Below are 21312 nucleotides of genomic sequence, written 5' to 3' on the forward strand. Positions count from 1 at the left end.
ATGTCGAACAGAGTTGCCACCCCCAACCAAAGCTTTGTGACATCATCAAGGCTCTACTTATGTCATAAAACTCCTCCTAGCCAGGTTTCTTCCCTACTAACCCCCAGAAATATCCAGCATACAGGTCCTAAAATGCTGCTCATACAGACCCATGAAGACCCAAAATAAAAACCCCATTCTTCTACCCAATTACTTGAGTCATATTTTCCAAGTAACTCAACCCCTTTATGTGTTTTTTTTTTCTGTAAAATAATTTTTGGTCTGAGTCAACAACTCACATGAATGTTTTTTTTTCCTAGCTCCAATGTCCTCATTGGTTATTTTCTATTGATTTTTCCATTACTTCATAATAATAATTATCACACTTTCCACTTCTCTTCCTCCTCCCACATTCTTCTTGCTCCTCAAATAAACCTCTCCACTCAAACACCAGTCCAAATAGAGGGCAGGGTACTTTGAGCTGTGGGAAGTCCAAGCCCACCCTTCATCCATCCAGATTTAGCAAGGTATGCATCCACAAAAAATATGATCACAAAAAGCCAGTGTATGATATGCAGACAATTGCAAGTGCCATTATCTTTGGCTTCTCCGTCTGCCCCAAATGTCTGCCACATTCAGAGCTTCCAGTTTGATCCCATGTTCTTTCATTCCCAGGTCACTGGATTAGTTGAAATCCCCTTAGTTCAGGCACAGTGTCTCATAGTGTGGACCAAGCCCTTATATTCCTGACATCCTTGCTCTTTTTCTCCATCCATCTGCTCTTCCACTGGAGCTTGGAAGCTCCATCTAGGTTTCTGATTTTGACCCTGACTTGATCTCCATCATTTGCCAAACAAAAGTTCCATGGTGGTTTTCTAGATAGTCAGTCATCAGTCTGACTATGGGACAAGGCACACATAGTTCCTAGGGACATGTCACATTGCAGTCAACTTCTCCTCCCTGCTTAAGTACCTAGAGAGTGTCACCCTATGGCCTTCTGAGAACCACTCGAGAGATATCGATCTTGACATCCTCAGAATGGCCCCATAAATTGAGATATCAGCAGTGCATGTGCATTAACTTGTGTGTGTTTGTGTGTGTATTTAAATCACAATAACAAATGGATTGTAATATTGAAGTTTCTTCTCATCTTGAGAAGAATATTTGCTACAGAAACACTCTCACAGTAATAGTGAGAGTGTAATCTATCTAAGAAAGGAGAAATAACTGGAGGAATCCCAGAGGAGTTAGGCTCAGTGTCCCAGGAATTACGCCCAAGGAAAGTCAATGAACTCAGTGATGGAAGATAAAACCCAGCCTAAATAAAATCCTAAATCATTTAGGTGGAACATGAGATACTATTACAACAGTTACAAGAGGTCTAAAATGCCTGGACTGGAACATAAGGGGAACACAATGACGTGGAGCTGAGAGTGCATGGCAAAACTGATTGGATCTTGCAAAAATTATGTAAGCATACCAAGGAAACCACCAGTGGGACAAAACCCTAAGAAATCTGTATGACAACATATCATGTTGAACATAATGAGATTTATAGACAAAGAAAGATCTCAATTATGTCACTGTCACACAGGTGATGATGAACCAGTTCCATCGTAGAGTGACTCCCTGCTGTGTTTAAGATAACCTGTCAATTCTGTCTAGTCGGTTACAAGGAAATTTGCATTAATTGCACAGATTAACTATCAGCATCATTTAGTGCACAATCAAAGGCAAGGCAAAGAAATCATAGACATGTTGTTGAATGCTGATGATGTTATTGGGAGTTTTGATGGGTTTTTTTCTTAAAGGGAAATCATCGGTGACTCTCATGCATGAAGCAGATCCTTTCTCTGTGATGTTTCCTGAATAGCCACTGAGATACCAGCCCATTGAGTTGTGGTCTCTCTCTCTTTTAAAAACAACTTCTACCTTCAGCTTGATCTCTTGCTTGAGCTTCCCTTCCGGCTACTAGGCTCCTTTTCTGATCCTGCAGAGGGCTTTTGTCAGGGATTGTGATCTCTAAGTTTTTCCCCTTTCAAGAACTAATCATTCTATTAATCACAATTCTAAACTGCTGTGGGAGTTTGTTTGTGACTTATGCCTTCACATGTGATACAAGCGACCTGTGTGTATAGGGTCTTCTCTCTGTTCATGTGGGGAAGGCATGGCAGCAGGAGTAGATGGCTGCTCATTCTCTGTAAGAAAATCAGTAAACAGTGGGCACCAAGTTAAGGATGTCCTGAAATATTAAGTCTTGTCCTTTCAAGGCCCCAAAGCCTCCAGCTAGGTTCAGGGTCACGACAATCTCCAAAACCCACCGAGCATGAAGTATTCAGAACCAGAATCCTGTGTGTGCCATATCACGTAAATTCATCGTGAGTACACCAATCTGTTTTTTTTCAATTCTAAATTATTTTGTCCCATCAGAACGATCTATATTACCAATTAACCAAATTTGCTCCATTTTTGGTGTCCTAGAATTGCTTTAAATTGTTGCTGGGACAGTCTTACAAACCTTCCTGTGCTGTTATGAGACCTTAAGGGGACAGCACTTATTTCAGAAATCAAAGGCAGTTGGGTTCAATCCTATGGTTAGCTGTTAGCTAGACACTGGAAGGATGGATTTTACTAAGAAAGGGAGACAGCATACATGGAGGCAGGTAACCTTTCCTTTGCAAAATGACCCATTTTGAGGCCTTACTTCAGGTTCTTCTCTTCTCCTAATCTTGGTTTTTATATTAGTTTAGGAGAAGAATTAAAACTCCATTTACAGTATCTGCGAACCCGAATGAGTTAAGTATCTGTGACCAACTTGATGTCTGCCCGTCTGTCAACAGGGCCAGAGTTCAGGGGCATCTGATGCATAGTACAGGGATGTCAGCCATCAATCTCTGGTCCACCTAACTCTACAGCATTAGAGTTGTCATGGTTGCTCATCTGATCTTCCTCATATGATCTCCATCCACAGAGATGTCAGAAAAATCCTCCCCTGAGAGTGCAAGTTCTTTACAAATGAAAGATTATACAACAGAAGACACATGGGAGATTTCTATGGGCAAGCTGTTGAAAGGATAAAGTGACAGAAGAAGTTTATTGATTAATTAAAGAAAGAATCCGCTTCAGCTGATAGGTTAGAACATAGGTAGGTGGAGTAAACAAAATAGAATGCCGGGAGGAAGAGGTAGTGAGCTCAGAGAAGCCATGCTCCCCTCTCCCCGGCAGATGCCATAGCTCTGCTCTCTGAGGCAGATGTCGATGCAGCCAGCCACCATGTCAGACATGCTGAATTTTTCCTGGTAAGTGCACCTCGTTATACCACACTGATTATTAGAAATGGGTTAAAATGCTGAATCTAATGTGCCAGCAGTGTTTAAAAGAATAAAGTTTTGCTGTATTTATTTCAGGCATAACCTTCATGCGGCCGTGGTGCCGGGGACACAGCCTCGCAGCTCAAATAACTACAGAATGGCTTGCAGCCTTGTGGACAACTGAATCCAATGAAAGCCTGAGAAAGCTTGGGAAAGAGTAAAGCATGTGTTCTTGGTAGCAGCGATTTCTCGGTCTGCTCTGCTTGCTAGAAGAAAGCAAGGGCTCTCATCTAAAAGAGGCTTGCTGACTCAGCTTCAGCTGCAAAACCCTGCAGCCCTTAAGAGGTCCTGCCACAAAACAGTTAAATGTTGTTGATAAAAGCCAACTGAATGCTTGTATGTTTTCAGCAGTAGCAGGAAAAAAAATGTGTTGTTTTAAAATGCCGGCTTTCTGGGCCATCCTGCCTGGGCAAACTCTGACTGTTTGAGGAAGGAGGGCCAGCTACAGAAAGAGGGCTTGAGTGTTGTCTGTTGCAGCCTCTTTGATGGCAAGGACCTTGAAACACTGTAGACTTGTGGCACTGAATGCGGCTCTGTTCGGTACCTCAGCCACAAGGTTGGAATGGCAGAAAGCTAAGGAATGGGCTACATCTGGCCAGCAAAGCCACGGCTTTAGTCCTACTGAGATTGCTTGGTAAATGAAAGACTCATGTGGTCAGAAAAACAGAGAGAGAAATAGAGTAAAGAGAGATTCAAAGACAAAGGAAATTTTTAACTGATTTACAGTGTGTTAAAACTATGTGCAGGCTAAAATTTGAAGTTCTTAAAGTTAAAAAAAGGAAGAGAGTTGTTGGGTGTGGTAGTACACACCTGTAAACCCAACACATGGGAGGCAGAGGGAGATTGACCTCTGTACCTTCAAGGTGAGGTAGCACACGCCTTTAATCCCAGTGCCTTGAAGGCAGAGACAAACAGATCTTTGTGAGTTCAATGTGTAGTAGCATACACCTTTAATCCCAATGCCTGAAAGGCAGAGAGAGGCAGATCTCTGAGACTTCAAGGACAGACAGGTATACAGAGTTATTCCAGGTCAAAGATACAGAGAACCTGTCTCAAAAGCCAAAAAATAAAAAGGAAAAGTAAACAAAATAGAGGTTAAATTGAAGCGCACAAAGATGGAAAATTCACAGCGAATTTTGATATTGTATGCTATTATGCTCTTTTTGAATCATTTGAATTTTGAGGCAGTAGCAATAGCTGCTAAAAGATGTTTCTTTATAAAAGCTGCTGAAATAATCCAACATAGATATTTTGAAAATGCCTTGACTTTGAAATTTGGATCTAAGGACATGATGCTTTGGAAAGGAGTTTCTATTTTGTTTTCACAGAGGGTGATAGTCTGTGGATGCCTCTATCCTAATATGGTAGGATGGACCACGCCCTACTTAAAGGTTGCTGTGAACACCTTTAAAAAATTGCTTCGCTCAACTGCCAACTGAGATAAATCAATAATGATGCCACCATTCAGCAGGAAGCATTTTGGAGAGAAAAAACTGCACCCACGTTCCCAAATATGGCTTACAAACGTTCTTTTACATTTAAAGTGGGATGTGATATAGACATGAATATTTGCATTAGTATAGATTTTGCTTTACTGATAGAGATATTAGGTCAATTTTGTTATATGTATATGCATTTTTGATCTTAATTAAGGTATTGTGATTGTGTAGTTCATTTAAAAATATAATGTATATAGGTTATTAATGGATAATCATTAATAATAGTCAAGTTTGTAGTCATGTTAGTTAGATTTTCTAGCTACATATATATATATATATATATATATATATATATATATATATATATATATATATATTTCAGTTAGATAGGCATCATTCATATCTCTCTAGACTACAAAATAGGCTATTTAATGTTTTAGTACCTTAGGGTTTTTCATGACAGTGAGACACTCTACTCTTGGCAGCACATATCTACTTCAGGAAGAAGATGGGCATCAAAGAGGATCCTTATGGAGTTTGATAGCCATTTGGAGAAGAAACTGCTCTTGCCTGGATTGTTGCATAAACTGTACACAGAAAACACTCAGAGAGAGGACTACTGAACTTGCCTAAAGGTGAGATGATCTTTCCGTGTTCCTGATTCAGGAAAGGGTCAGCAAAACATTCTTCCAGACAAGCAGATAGTGACTGCCTTTGAAATTTCCTGCTTCATGGAAATGTCTGCTGGAAACTATGGGCCTGTAGGCTGAGGATGGAAACACCAACGGTACAGAGGAACTTTGGGTGACTGTCCAGGCAGCGAGATGTCTCTGTCATTTCTAGAGTTTGAAAATGGCTTACTTTTTGTTTGCTTAGGTAATACTGTATTATTCTGGAGTCTCTGATGGAGTTGAAGAATAGATAGATAGTTATAGTTTTCCATTGTTATGATAAAAGATAAAATAGATATAAATATTGTAACTGTAATTCTTGCTTGATAACTGTTTTGTTATATGTAATTTTGCTATGTTAAAGTTAAAGATTCCGTTCTTGTTTAAACAGAAATAGGAGTAATGATGGAGTATAGGTCATTGCTTAATTTAATAAAGAAACTGTTTGGCCTGAAAGGTTAGAACATAGGTGGGTGGAATAAACATAAGAGAATGCTGGGAGGAATAGGAATTGAGCTTAGAGATGCCATGCACCTCTGCCATGGGCAGAAATGGTTGCTCTGCACTCTGAGGCAGATGGCGATACAGCCAGCCACCAGGTCAGACATGCTAAATCTTTCCTTATAAGCGCACCTCGTGCTGCAACATACATTATTAGACATGGGTTAAGAGGCTGAAAATAATGGGGCAGGCAGTGTTTAAATGAATAGTTTTGTGTTGTTATTTCGGAGCATATCCTTACAAGGCGGCCCCATGGGGATGCAGCCCTGCTGCTCAAATTTCTACAATCAAGGGGGAAATGGAAGAAGGGAAGAAAGAAGAGAGAGAGACAAGGAAGAATGGATGAATTCAATCATTCCTTGGAAAAATGAGTGAACCAATGAATGAGGAGACCTAGTAGAAAAAAATGTGCTGCATTCCCTCAGAGAGTCAGGTCAAATTAAGGATTGACAAGGTTTTCCACTAAGGAGGAGGCTTATTCCATTTTACCTTCTTTGTGCTCCAGGCCCACCCTCAAGAGTGATGATGAGGACAGGGGGAAGAAGAGGAGAGGGTGTACCAGAATTCCCTGGTACAATTTCTCACCCAAATTGTAGCCAAATCACCTGACCTGGGACAGCTGATCTACATGCTGGACCCTAACTCCCAGTTTGACAACTCTAACATTTTAACCAAGTTTGTGAAGATGAAGGAACCAAAAATAGCCCAGTTACAGGATGGCAGGCTCCTTACAGGATGGGAGTCAGACATCAGTACCATACTGGTAATTGGCTGTTTGATGGGTGTGTGGGGTCTTTGCCAGACTCCACCTAGCATCATGGATTCCCTACTTTACTGATATTATGGAGTTCGGTGCATTCATCATATGTGTGCATGTCACACACTAGTGGGCATCATATGTACATGTTTATCCTGTGTGTGGGTGAGTGTGTTCATGAGTTTTATAGCCCAAGTACCTCAGAACATGATCAATGAAAGGGAACACTGTTTTCCACATATGGCAGGGCAATTATTTAAATGAACTGACAAGGGTTGGATGGCATGGATAAGACCTATGAGAGTTCAAGGCATACCGAATCCAGGCATGACAAAGTAGGTGGCAGACAGAATTCTGTCAAAACTAAGTAGGTAGCTTGATGTCCAACTTACTGGAGAAAAGCAACTGAGCGGAGACACTTTTCACTAAGCAACATGCTCTAGCGGAGATCAAACATCCTTTGACTTACAGCCAGTACGAATTAAACCATTCACCAAATGAAACCTAATTTTCTCTGATTTTGAGTATACATTTGTGTCCCTTCCTGATTAATCTACTCTTTATCCTCTTAAGTCCCAATACCTCACGCTGATATCGGTCACATCTTTCCATTTGTCATGGTTTTCCCTCAAGCTTCATACCGCCCTGAGATCATACAACTTTTTGTCCCCTCTCCACTGCTTCCTTGACAGCCATCTTGTCCTTTACCACACCACGCATCCCCAGTCCTTAACTCTCCAAGGGAAAAAGACCATAAATCCTGCTTTGTTTTGAGGCATGTATTTCTGTGATGCCCCATCCACCAAACACAATCCATCATTGACCAAATACCACAACATGTTAACAAATTTTTATTCTTTGAGAAAGTATAATCCATTGGAAAAGATACCAGGATTCATAGAAGACCTGAGGTATCTCTGAAAAAACACATTCCCAAAGAGAGAATTAAGTCTGCCCCTCAAAATCAGAGAATTTCACTTTAACAGATCTTCACCAAATCATAGACATAGATATGGAAGTCATTATCAAACTTGATGAAATACACAGAAGGTTTGTTGGGAACTTGGCAAATAATTTTACCTATCTCTTGGGTTCCATCTTTTTTGTTGTACTGCACTCTTTTGCCCTCCAAGGAATCCCTGCCTAATTCCAAAGTCACCTCTACTGGAGGACATTCAGGCGTGATGTGGAGGTTGCCTTCAATGGAATCATCATGATGGTGGTAAAGGTACAGGACCGGATCATTCACGTTGACAATGTAGAAACAGGTCGTTATGGTCTGCACCTCATCTGGGACCACGCCACTCCACTCTTCCTTAGAGCCTGGCATGATGTGGAGGTTACCTTGCAGGTAGTCATCCAGGAGGTGGTAAATGTACAAGACCGGATCTTTCTTGTAGGTAATATAAAACCAGGTCTTCATGATTGGCACCTCTTCTAGGACCATCCCGTTCCAGTCATTCTTAGAGCCATTTGTGCCCATGAATTTATGTTTCACTGCTCTGCCAACTAAGGTGTTTGAGAGATGAGTGTCTGTCACCTGAGGAAATGGCACATTATAAGGCAGGATCTTCAGGTTTAAAATCCTTTCATCACTATGAATCTCCAAGCCATAGACACAATCAATCCCATCATATTTCAACAAATAGAGAGAGGGATATGTTGGCAGTTGATCTAGAATGATGGCTTTCCAATGGGTGACTGGTTCATTGGCTTCCTTCCAGCCATGAGAAATTCTGCGGGCAACAATATTCTCCAGGGCCTCAAAAGGCTTACTAAGTTTTTGCTTCTGGAGCGATGGCCCATTCTTCTTCTGGAGATGTGGCATGCCACTCATACTAAGAGGCATCTTCATCATGGCGGGAGACTTTCTGAGATAGGCCACAGCACTCCTGTTCCACTGTCTCTTGGCTCTGTTTCTGTGCTTGGTCTTCATAGCTGCCAATCTCTGCATAGGAAGAACTCTTCAGTTTAAATCAGACACAAAGTGGTTTCCTCCACCATAAGTGCCTGCAAGGATAAGAAGGTGAGGATGTGAGGTCAAGGCTCTTTTTAGGAATAACTTTGGAGCAGGTGAAAAAGGCAGGGCTGAATAGATTTGGATACCTAAATGTAATATGTTCTTAAGAAATTAATAGGAAAAGTATCAAACTCTTGTCTACAGCTCAGTATATGTGTATCAGAAACATATTCCTGCTGCAAAATGCAATTGACCTCTAATGAGAAACCTACTTCCTGACTTACTATATCAATGAGAGAGGATGCTATGCCTATACCTAAAATGAGAAAGAAATATCTGAACAGATGGCAAAGAATTCAAAGAACAGCCACTCCTCTCTTACCACTCAAGCTACTGGTTAGTTGGCTGATCTATAACCACCTGCCCAAGGTCATGGCATTCCAGTCCACTGGCTCTCTCTATTGTGTCTCCTGATCCAGATCCAGGTTGATTACATAAAGATATTCTGTATCTTCATTAGAGAAGTGAGGACTGTGAGTCAAACTGCCAAAAGAAAGAAACATTAATCTGTGCAACAGCACCTATTAGAAATAATTATCTTTTAAAACACATATGGACAAAGAGGATCTTTGCCATTTAAGTGGACTGAGGAATTGCACATTTTTAGCAAAGATAGAGTGGGGAGAATACCTGACATTAACCGTCCCCCAGCTCTCAAATATAGGAGCTGTTAACGACATAAATTTTGGACCCAGAGCAGATTTGAAAGAAACCTTTCTTTGACTACAGAGGTCCTAGTTGCTTCCTAAACATATTTACCAAAAGAAAATATCTTGGCTCTCTAGATTCCAACTTCTGGAAATTCGGTTGCACAGTTGTGGAGCCCAAGAGCTGAACTGACCTCCTCAGCCACCGTGAAGATAGTAAGCCCACCTTAACAGAAGACTAGTGCTTCATGTGGAACAGAGTTGCCACCCCCAACCAAAGCTTTGTGACATCATCAAGGCTCTACTTATGTCATAAAATTCCTCCTAGCCATGTTTCTTCCCTACTAACCCCCAGAAATATCCAGCATTCAGGTCCTAAAATGCTGCTCATACAGCCCCATGAAGACCCAAAATAAAAACACCCATCTTCTTTCCAATTACTTGAGTCATATTTTCCAAGTAACTCAACCCCTTTATGTGTTTTTATTTTTTCTGTAAAATAATTTTTGGTCCGAATCAACATCTTCCATGAATGTTTTTTTTTCCTAGCTCCAATGTGCTCATTGGTTATTTTCTATTGATTTTTCCATTACTTCATAATAATAATTATCAAACTTTCCACTTCTCTTCCTCCTCCCACATTCTTCTTGCTCCGCAAATAAACCTCTCCACTCAAACACCAGTCCAAATAGAGGGCAGGGTACTTTGAGCTGTGGGAAGTCCAAGCCCACCCTTCATCCATCCAGATTTAGCAAGGTATGCATCCACAAAAAATATGATCACAAAAAGCCAGTATATTATATGCAGACAATTGCAAGTGTCATTATCTTTGGCTTCTCCGGCTGCCCCAATAGTCAGCCACATTCAGAGCTTCCAGTTTGATCCCATGTTCTTTCATTCCCAGGTCACTGGATTAGTTGAAATCCCCTTAGTTCAGGCACAGTGTCTCATAGTGTGGACCAAGCCCTTATATTCCTGACATCCTTGCTCTTTTTCTCCATCCATCTGCTCTTCCACTGGAGCTTGGAAGCTCCATCTAGTTTTCTGATTTTGACCCTGACTTGATCTCCATCATTTGCCAAACAAAAGTTCCATGGTGGTTTTCAAGATAGTCAATCATCAGTCTGACTATGGGACAAGGCACACATAGTTCCTAGAGAAATGTCACAGTACGTTCAATTTCTCCTCCCTGCTTAAGTACCTAGAGAGGGTCACCCTATGGCCTTCTGAGAACCACTCGGGAGATATCGATCTTGACATTCCCAGAATGGCCCCATAAATTGAGATATCATCAGTGTATGTGCATTAACTTGTGTGTGTTTGTGTGTGTATTTAAATCACAATAAAAAATGGATTGTAATATTGAAGTTTCTTCTCATCTTGAGAAGAATATTTGCTACAGAAACACTCTCACAGTAATAGTGAGAGTGTAAACTGTCTCAGCAAGGAGAAATAACTGGAGGAATCCCCCAGGAGTTAGGCTCAGTGTCCCAGGAATTACGCCCAAGGAAAGTCAATGAACTCAGTGATGGAAGATAAGTCCCAGCCTAAATAAAACCCTAAATCATTTAGGTGGAACATGAGATACTCTTACAACAGTTACAAGAGGTCTAAAATGCCTGGACTGGAACCTAAGGGGAACACAATGACGTGGAGCTGAGAGTGCATGGCAAAACTGATTGGATCTGGCAAAAATTATGTAAGCATACCAAGGAAACCACCAGTGGGAAAAAACCCTAAGAAATCTGTATGACAACATATCATGTTGAACATAATGAGATTTATAGACAAAGGAAAGATCTTAATTATGTCACTGTCAAACAGGTGATGATGACCCAGTTCCATCGTAGAGTGACTCCCTGCTGTGTTTAAGATAACCTGTCAATTCTGTCTAGTCAGTTACAAGGAAATTTGCATTAATTGCACAGATTAACTATCAGCATCATTTACTGCACAATCAAAGGCAAGGCAAAGAAATCATAGACATGTTGTTGAATGCTGATGAGGTTATTGGGAGTTTTTTTTTTTTTTTTACGATTAATAGGGTGGTATTTATTTGAAGGGGAAAAAACTTACAGATCACTGTCCCAGGCAACAGCCCTCTATGCAACCAGGAAAGGAGTCTAGTCGCCGGCGGAGCAGGAAGTGAAGAGAAAGAGAAGAGGGAAGTGGCTGCTTTTTTTTTTTTTAAATTTTTTTATTGATAAAAGGAGGATAAAGAAAAGAAAAAAAAAACAAATTTCCACCTCCTCCCACCAGCCGCCCATTTCCCTCCCCCTCCTCCCACTCTTCTCCCCCTCCTCCCACTCTTCTGCCCCTCCTCCCACCCCTCTCCCCTTCCCCCCACTCCTCTCCCCCTCCCTTTCCAGTCCAAAGAGCTGTCAGCGTTCCCTGCCCTGTGGTATGTCCTAGGTCCTCCCCGCTCCATCCATATCTAGGAAGGTGAACATCCAGACTGGCTAGGCTCCCACCAAGCCAGCACATTGCGTAGGATCAAAACCGCGTGCCATTGTCCTTGGCGTCTCTTCAGCCCTCATTGTTCGCCATGTTCTGAGAGTCCAGTTTTATCCCATGCTTTTTCTGGTAACAGTCCAGCTGGCCTTGGTGAGCTCCCAGTAGATCATCTCCACTGTCTCAGTGGGTGGGTGCACTCCTCGTGGTCCCGACATCTTTGCTCATGTTCTCACTCCTTCTGCTCCTCATTGGGACCTTGGGAGCTCAGTCCAGTGCTCCAGTGTGGGTCTCTGTCTCTATCTCCATCCATCGCCAGATGCAAGTTCTAGGATGATATGCAATATATTCGTCAGTATTGCTCTAGGGTAGGGTCATTTCAGGTTCCCTATCCTCAGCTGCCCAGGGAACTAACTGGGGACCTCAGCTTGGGCACCTGGGAGCCCCTCTAAGGTCAAGTCTCCTGCCCACCCTAAAGTGGGTCCCTTAACTAAGAATTGTGGTTCCGTGCTCCCCTATCCAACCTTCCTTTATCCCGATCCTCCTGTTTCCCCAAGTCCACCCTCCTTCCCTTCTACCTTTTCTCTCCCCATCTCCCCTAACCCCCATCCCACCCCACCCCCAAGATCCCACTTTTCCCCCCCGGCAATTTTGTCTACTTCCCTTATCCAAGAGGATAACTATATGTTTTTCCTTGGGTTCACCTTCTTACTTAGCTTCTTTAGATTCGCCTATTGTAGACTCCGTGAACCCTATTTATGGCTAGAAACCAATTATGAGTGAGTACATCCCATGTTCGTCTTTTTGGGCCTGGGATACCTCACTCAGGATAGTGTTTTCTATTTCCATCCATTTGCATGCAAAATTCGAGAAGTCATTGTTTTTTACCGCAGCATAGTACTCTAGTGTGTATATATTCCATACTTTCTTCATCCATTCTTCCATTGAAGGGCATCTAGGTTGTTTCCAGGTTCTGGCTATTACAAATAATACTGCTATGAACATAGTTGAACAAATGCTTTTGACATGTGATAGAGCATCTCTTGGGTAAATTCCCAAGAGTGGTATTGCTGGGTCCAGGGGTAGGTTGATCCCGAATTTCCTGAGAAACCGAAACACTGACTTCCACAGTGGTTGCACAAGATTGCATTCCCACCAGCAATGGATGAGGGTACCCCTTCCTCCACAGCCTCTCCAGCAAAGGCTATCCTTGTTGTTTTTGACTTTAGCCATTCTGACAGGTGTAAGATGGTATCTCAAAGTTGTTTTGATTTGCATTTCCCTGATTGCTAAGGAAATTGAGCACGACCTTAAGTATCTTTTGGCCATTTGAAGTTCTTCTGTTGAGAATTCTCTGTTCAGTTCAGTGCCCCATTTTTTAATTGGGTTAATTAGCATTTTAAAGTCTAGTTTCTTGAGTTCTCTATATATTTTGGAGATCAGACCTTTGTCTGTTGCGGGGTTGGTGAAGATCTTCTCCCAGTCAGTAGGTTCCCTTTGTGTCTTAGTGACAGTGTCCTTTGCTTTACAGAAGCTTCTCAGTTTTAGTAGGTCCCATTTATTCAATGTTGCCCTTAATGCCTGTGCTTCTGGGGTTATACCTAAGAAGCGATCACCTGTGCCCATCTGTTGTAGGGTATTTCCCACTTTCTCTTCTATCAGGTTCAGTGTTTTCGGGCTGATAATGAGGTCTTTAATCCATTTGGACTTGAGTTTTGTGCACGGTGATAGATATGGGTCTATTTTCATTCTTCTACAGGTTGACATCCAGTTGTGCCAGCACCATTTGTTGAAGATGCTTTCTTTCTTCCATTGTATACTTTTTGCTCCTTTATCGAAAATGAGGTGTTCATAGGTTTGTGGGGTAAAATCCGGGTCTTCTATATGATTCCATTGGTCGACTTCTCTGTTTTTATGCCAGTACCACCCTGTTTTCATTACTGTAGCTCTGTAATAGAGTTTGAAGTCAGGGATGGTAATGCCTCCAGAAGATCCTTTATTGTATAGGATTGTTTTGGCTATCCTGGGTTTTTTGTTTTTCCATATAAAGTTGATTATTGTCCTCTCCAGATCTGTAAAGAATTTTGATGGGATCTTGATGGGGATTGCATTGAATCTATAAATTGCCTTTGGTAGAATTGCCATTTTTACTATGTTGATCCTCCCAATCCAAGAGCAAGGGATGTCCATCCATTTTTTGGTATCCTCTTCAATTTCTTTCTGCAATGCCTTAAGGTTCTTGTCAAATAGATCTTTCACTTCCTTGGTTAGATTTACCCCAAGATATTTTATGCTGTTTGTGGCTATCGTGAATGGAGAAGCTTCTCTGATTTCCCTCTCTGCTTCCATATCCTTTGAGTATAGGAGGGCGACTGATTTTTTGGAGTTGATCTTGTATCCTGCCACATTACTAAAGCTGTTTATCAGCTGTAAAAGTTCTTTGGTGGAATTTTGGGGGTCGCTTATGTACACTATCATATCATCTGCGAATAACGAAAGTTTAACTTCTTCATTTCCAATTCGAATCCCCTTGATCCCATTATGCTGTCTTATTGCTATTGCTAGAACTTCCAGCACTATATTGAAGAGGTATGGCGAAAGTGGGCAGCCTTGTCGTGTTCCTGAGTTAAGCGGGATGGCTTTGAGTTTCTCTCCATTTAATTTGATGTTAGCTGTCGGCTTGCTGTATATAGCTTTTATTATATTTAGGTATGACCCTTGTATCCCTAATCTCTCCAAGACTTTTAACATAAATGGATGTTGAATTTTGTCAAATGCTTTTTCAGCATCTAATGAAATGATCATATGGTTTTTTTCTTTCAGTTTATTTATATGATGGATTACATTGATAGATTTTCGTATGTTGAACCAGCCCTGCATCTCAGGAATGAAGCCTACTTGTTCATAATGGATAATTTTTCGGATGTGTTCTTGGATTCGGTTTGCCAGTATTTTGTTGAGGATTTTTGCGTCGATATTCATGAGTGAGATCGGCCTGTAATTCTCTTTCCTGGTTGAGTCTTTGTGTGGTTTTGGTATCAGAGTAACTGTAGCTTCATAAAAGGAATTTGGTAATGACCCTTCTGTTTCTATATTGTGGAATACATTGAGGAGTATAGGTATTAGGTCTTCTTGGAAGTTCTGGTAGAATTCCGCATTGAAACCATCTGGCCCTGGGCTTTTTTTGGTAGGGAGGTTTTTGATAACAGCTTCTAGTTCTTCGCGACTGACTGGTCTGTTTAGCTTGTTCACCTGGTCCTGATTTAATTTTGGTAAATCGTATTTATCTAAGAAAGTGTCCATTTCTTTTACATTTTCCAGTTTAGTGGCATACAAGCTTTTGTAGTAAGATCTAATGACTCTCTGAATTTCCTCTGTGTTTGTGGTTATGTCCCCCTTTTCATTTCTGATCTTATTAATTTGCAAATTTTCTCTCTGCCGTTTGATTAGTTTGGATAGGGGTTTATCAATCTTGTTGATTTTCTCCAGGAACCAGCTTTTTGTTTCATTGATTCTTTGGACTGTTTTCTGTGTTTCTATTTTGTTGATTTCAGCCCTCAGTTTGATTATTTCCAATCTTCTACTCCTCCTAGGTGAGTCTGCTTCTTTTTTTTCTAGAGCTTTCAGGTGGGCTGTTAAGTCTTCAATATGTGCTTTCTCTGTTTTCTTTAAGTGGGCACTTAGTGCTATGAACTTTCCTCTCAGGACTGCTTTCATAGTGTCCCATAAGTTTGAGTATGTTGTTTCTTTATTTTCATTGAATTCAAGGAAGACTTTAATTTCTTTCTTTATTTCCTCCTTAATCCAGGTATGGTTCAGTAGTTGACTGTTCAGTTTCCATGAGTTTGTAGGCTTTCTGGGGGTAGCATTGTTGTTGAATTCTAACTTTAATCCATGGTGGTCTGATAAGACACAGGTGGTTAGTAATATTTTTTTGTAGCTGTGTAAGTTAGCTGTGTTACCAAGTATGTGGTCAATTTTCGAGAAGGTTCCATGAGCTGCAGAGAAAAAGGTATATTCTTTCCTATTTGGGTGGAATATTCTATAGATGTCTGTTAAGTCCATTTGCTTCATTACCTCCATTAATTCTCTAATTTCTCTGTTAGGTTTCTGTCTGATTGACCTGTCCATTGGTGAAAGAGGAGTGTTGAAGTCTCCTACTATTAGTGTGTGCGGTTTGATGGCTGCCTTGAATTTTAGCAATGTTTCTTTTACATACATGGGTGCTTTTATATTAGGGGCATAGATATTCAGGATTGAGATTTCTTCCTGATGAATTTTTCCTGTTATGAGTATAAAATGTCCCTCTCCATCTCTTTTGATTGATTTAAGTTTGAAGTCAACTTTGTTAGAAATTAGTATGGCCACACCTGCTTGTTTCTTAGGTCCATTTGCTTGATAAGGCTTTTCCCAGCCCTTTACTCTGAGTAGGTGCCTGTCTTTGTGGTTGAGGTGTGTTTCTTGTAGACAGCAGAATGTTGGATCCTGTTTTCGTATCCAGTCTCTTAGCCTGTGCCTTTTTATAGGTGAGTTGAGTCCATTGACATTAAGTGATATTAATGACCAGTGGTTGTTAACTCCGGTCACTTTTTAAGTAGTAGGGTTTGTGTGTTTCCCTTCTTTGAGTTGCGCTGGTGAAGGGTCTCTAGATGTCTGAGTTATTGAGGTCTTTGTTGGACTCCTTGGTTAGTGATTTTCCTTCTATTATTTTCTGTAAGGCTGGATTTGTGGCTACGTATTGCTTAAATTTGTTTTTATCCTGGAAAATTTTGTTTTCTCCATTTATGGTGAACGAAAGCTTGGCTGGATATAGTAGTCTGGGATTGCATCCATGGTCTCTTAGTTTTTGCAGTACATCTATCCAGGACCTTCTGGCTTTCATGGTTTCCATAGAGAAGTCAGGTGTAAGTCTGATAGGTTTACCTTTATAAGTAAGTTGGCCTTTTTCCTTTGCGGTTCTTAATATTCTTTCTTTATTCTGTATATTTTGTGTTTTGATTATTATATGGCGAGGGGATGTTTTTTTTTTTTTTTTGATCCAGCCTATTTGGGGTTCTGTATGCCTCTTGAATCTTCATAGGTACATCCTTCTTCAGGTTGGGAAAGTTTTCTTCTATAATTTTGTTAAGTATATTTTCTGGACCGTTGAGCTGCACTTCTTCTCCTTCTTCTACTCCAATTATTCTTAGGTTTGGTCTTTTTATTGTGTCCCATATTTCCTGAATGTTTTGTGATGAGAGTTTGTTGGACTTGCTGTTTTCTTTGATCAGTGCGTTTATTTTCTCTATGTTATCCTCAGACTCTGAGATTCTTTCTTCTATCTCTTGTATTCTGCTGGTTATGCTTGTTTCTGTAGTCTCTATTCGTTTACCTAGATTTTCCATGTCCAGCCGGCCCTCTGTTTGTGTTTTCTTCTTTGCCTCCATTTCATTTTTCAAATCATGAACTGTTTCCATTATCTGCTTGATTGTTTTTCCTTGCTTTCCTAGGGTATCATTCACTGATTTACTCAATTCCTCGAACTTTCTGTTATACTTCTCATCCATTTCTATAAGGGTGTTTTTTATATGCTGTTTAAGGGTGTCAATCCCTGTCATGAAGTCAGTTTTTTCTCCTTCTTCATGATTAAGGTGTTCATGTCCTCCTGTTGTGAGGTCGCTGGCTTCTGGTGGTTTCGTGTTGTTTTTCAGATTGTTGGGTGAATTCTTGCATTGGCGTCTCCCCTTCTCTTCCTTCCAATATTCTCCTATGGATCTTCTTTTACAGGATCAGGTCTTCTTGCCAACTGATGTACCTTCCAAGTGATGTCACTCCCCGTGATGTTTCTCCTGGAGTCCAGTTCCGATCTCCTTGCTGCTTGGTTAGCTTGCAAACAAAGGCCCACCCTGCTTGCTGCAGGCAGGTTATGGAGACAAAGGAGCTACCACCTTCCCCTTTGCACTCACCTTCGGGTTCAGTCCCAGTGCCCAGGCAGGCTGAACAGGGAGGCACTCTGCCCCAAGAAGGGAGGGATGGAGGGAGACAGGGGGTAGGGGGATCTGGATGTAAGCTGGATGGGATAGGAAGAGAGAGGAGGTACCGGGCAGTGTAGCCCTGTAGGTTGATCAGGAAGTGTAGGCGGGCTGTTCCTGGGTGCCGCAGCACTCACTCACCACAATGATGTCTCACTAGGTGCCCTGATCACAACTCCGTGCTGCTTGGTTCGCTCGCAGACAAAGGGCCCACCCTGCTTGCTGCAGGCGGGCTATGGGGACAAAGAAGCCCCCGAGCTCCACTTTACTCTATGCTTGGGGTTAGGACCCAGCGCCCAAGCAGGCAGAGCAGGGAGGCTCTCTGCCACCAGGGAAGGGAGGGATGGAGGGAGACAGGGGGTAGGGGGATCTGGATGTAAGTTGGATGGGATAGGAAGAGAGAGGAGGTACCAGGCAGTGTAGCCCTGTAGGTTGATCAGGAAGTGTAGGCGGGCTGTTCCTGAGTGCCGCAGCACTCACTCACCACAATGATGTCTCACTAGGTGCCCTGAACACAACTCCGTGCTACTTGGTTTGCTCGCAGACAAAGGGCCCACCCTGCTTGCTGCAGGCAGGCTATGGGGACAAAGAAGCCCCCGAGCTCCCCTTTACCCTAAGCTTGGGGTTAGGACCCAGCGCCCAAGCAGGCAGAGCAGGGAGGCTCTCTGCCACCAGGGAAGGGAGGGATGGAGGGAGACAGGGGGTAGGGGGATCTGGATGTAAGCTGGATGGGATGGGAAGAGAGAGGAGGTACCAGGCAGTGTAGCCCTGTAGGTTGATCAGGAAGTGTAGGCGGGCTGTTCCTGGGTGCCGCAGCACTCACTCACCACAATGATGTCTCACTAGGTGCCCTGATCGAAACTCCGTGCTGCTTGGTTCGCTCGCAGACAAAGGGCCCACCCTGCTTGCTGCAGGCGGGCTATGGGGACAAAGAAGCCCCCGAGCTCCCCTTTACCCTACGCTTGGGGTTAGGACCCAGCGCCCAAGCAGGCAGCACAGGGAGGCTCTCTGCCACCAGGGAAGGGAGGGATGGAGGGAGACAGGGGGTAGGGGGATCTGGATGTAAGCTGGATGAGATAGGAAGAGAGAGCGGTTATTGGGAGTTTTGATGGGTTTATTTTCTTAAATGGAAATCATCGGTGACTCTCATGCATGAAGCAGATCCTTTCTCTGTGATGTTTCCTGAATAGCCACTGAGATACAAGCCCATTGAGTTGTGGTCTCTCTCTCTTTTAAAAAGCAACTTCTACCTTCAGCTTGATCTCTTGCTTGAGCTTCCCTTCCGACTACTAGGCTCCTTTTCTGATCCTGCAGAGGGCTTTTGTAAGGGATTGTGATCTCTAAGTTTTTCCCCTTTCAAGAACTAATCATTCGATTAATCACAATTCTAAACTGCTGTGGGAGTTTGTTTGTGACTTATGCCTTCACATGTGATACAAGCGACCTGTGTGTATAGGGTCTTCTCTCTGTTCATGTGGGGAAGGCATGGCAGCAGGAGTAGATGGCTGCTCATTCTCTGTAAGGAAATCAGTAAACAGTGGGAACCAAGTACAAGGATGTCCTGAAATATTAAGTCTTGACCTTTCAAGGCCCCAAAGCCTCCAGCTAGGTTCAGGGTCACGACAATCTCCAAAACCCACCGAGCATGAAGTATTCAGAACCAGAAGCCTGTGTGTGCCATATCACATAAATTCATCGTGAGTACACCAATCTGTTTTTTTTTAATTCTAAATTATTTTGTCCCATCAGAACGATCTATATTACCAATTAACCAAATTTGCTGCATCTTTGGTGTCCTAGAATTGCTTTAAATTGTTGCTGGGACAGTCTAACAAACCTTCCTGTGTTGTTATGAGACCTTAAGGGGACAGCACTTATTTCAGAAAACAAAGGTAGTTGGGTTCAATCCTATGGTTAGCTGTTAGCTAGACACTGGAAGGATGGATTTGACTAAGAAAGGGAGACAGCATACATGGAGGCAGGTAACCTTTCCTTTGCAAAATGACCCATTTTGAAGCCTTACTTCAGGCTCTTCTCTTCTCCTAATCTTGTTTTTTTTTATTAGTTTAGGAGAAGAATTAAAACTCCATTTACAGTATCTGTGAACCCGAATGAGTTAAGTATGTGTGACCAACTTGATGTCTGCCTGTCTGTCAACAGGGCCAGAGTTCAGGGGCATCTGACGCATAGCACAGGAATGTCAGCCATCAATCTCTGGTCCACCTAACTCTACAGCATTAGAGTTGTCATGGTTGCTCATCTGATCTTCCTCATATGATCTCCATCCACAGAGATGTCAGAAAAATCCTCCCCTGAGAGTGCAAGTTCTTTACAAATGAAAGATTATACAACAGAAGACACATGGGAGATTTATATGGGCAAGCTGTTGAAAGGACAAAGTGACAAAAGAAGTTTATTGATTAATTAAAGAAAGAATCCGCTTCAGCTGATAGGTAAGAACATAGGTAGGTGGAGTAAACAAAATAGAATGCCGGGAGGAAGAGGGAGTGAGCTCAGAGAAGCCATGCTCCCCTCTCCCCGGCAGATGCCATAGCTCTGCTCTCTGAGGCAGATGTCGATGCAGCCAGCCACCATGTCAGACATGCTGAATTTTTCCTGGTAAGTGCACCTCGTTATACTACACTGATTATTAGAAATGGGTTAAAATGCTGAATCTAATGTGCCACCAGTGTTTAAAAGAATACAGTTTTTGTGTATTTATTTCAGGCATAACCTTCATGCGGCCGTGGTGCCGGGGAAACAGGCTCGCTGCTCAAATAACTACAGAATGGCTTGCAGCCTTGTGGACAACTGAAACCACTGAAAGCCTGAGAATGCTTGGGAAAGAGTAAAGCATGTTTTCTTGGTAGCAGCGATTTCTCGGTCTGCTCTGCTTGCTAGAAGAAAGCAAGGGCTCTCATCTAAAAGAGGCTTGCAGACTCAGCTTCAGCTGCAAAACCCTGCAGCCCTTAAGAGGTCCTGCCACAAAACAGTTAAAAGGTGTTGATAAAAGCCAACTGAATGCTTGTATGTTTTCAGCAGTAGCAGGAAAACAAACTGTGTTGTTTTAAAATGCCGGCTTTCTGGGCCATCCTGCCTGGGCAAACTCTGACTGTTTGAGGAAGGAGGGCCAGATACAGAAAGAGGGCTTGAGTGTTGTCTGTTGCAGCCTCTTTGATGGCAAGGACCTTGAAGCACTGTAGACTTGTGGCACTGAATGCGGCTCTGTTCGGTACCTCAGCCACAAGGTTGGAATGGCAGAAATCTAAGGAATGGGCTACATCTGGCCAGCAAAGCCATGGCTTTAGTCCTACTGAGATTGCTTGGTAAATGAAAGACTCATGTGGTCAGAAAAACAGAGAGAGAAATAGAGTAAAGAGAGATTCAAAAACAAAGAAAATTTTTAAATGATTTACAGTGTGTTAAAAATATGTGCAGGCTAAAATTTGAAGTTCTTAAAGTTAA

This window comes from Microtus pennsylvanicus, chromosome Y (genome assembly GCF_037038515.1).
Source record: "Microtus pennsylvanicus isolate mMicPen1 chromosome Y, mMicPen1.hap1, whole genome shotgun sequence".
In the NCBI taxonomy this organism is placed as follows: domain Eukaryota; kingdom Metazoa; phylum Chordata; class Mammalia; order Rodentia; family Cricetidae; genus Microtus; species Microtus pennsylvanicus.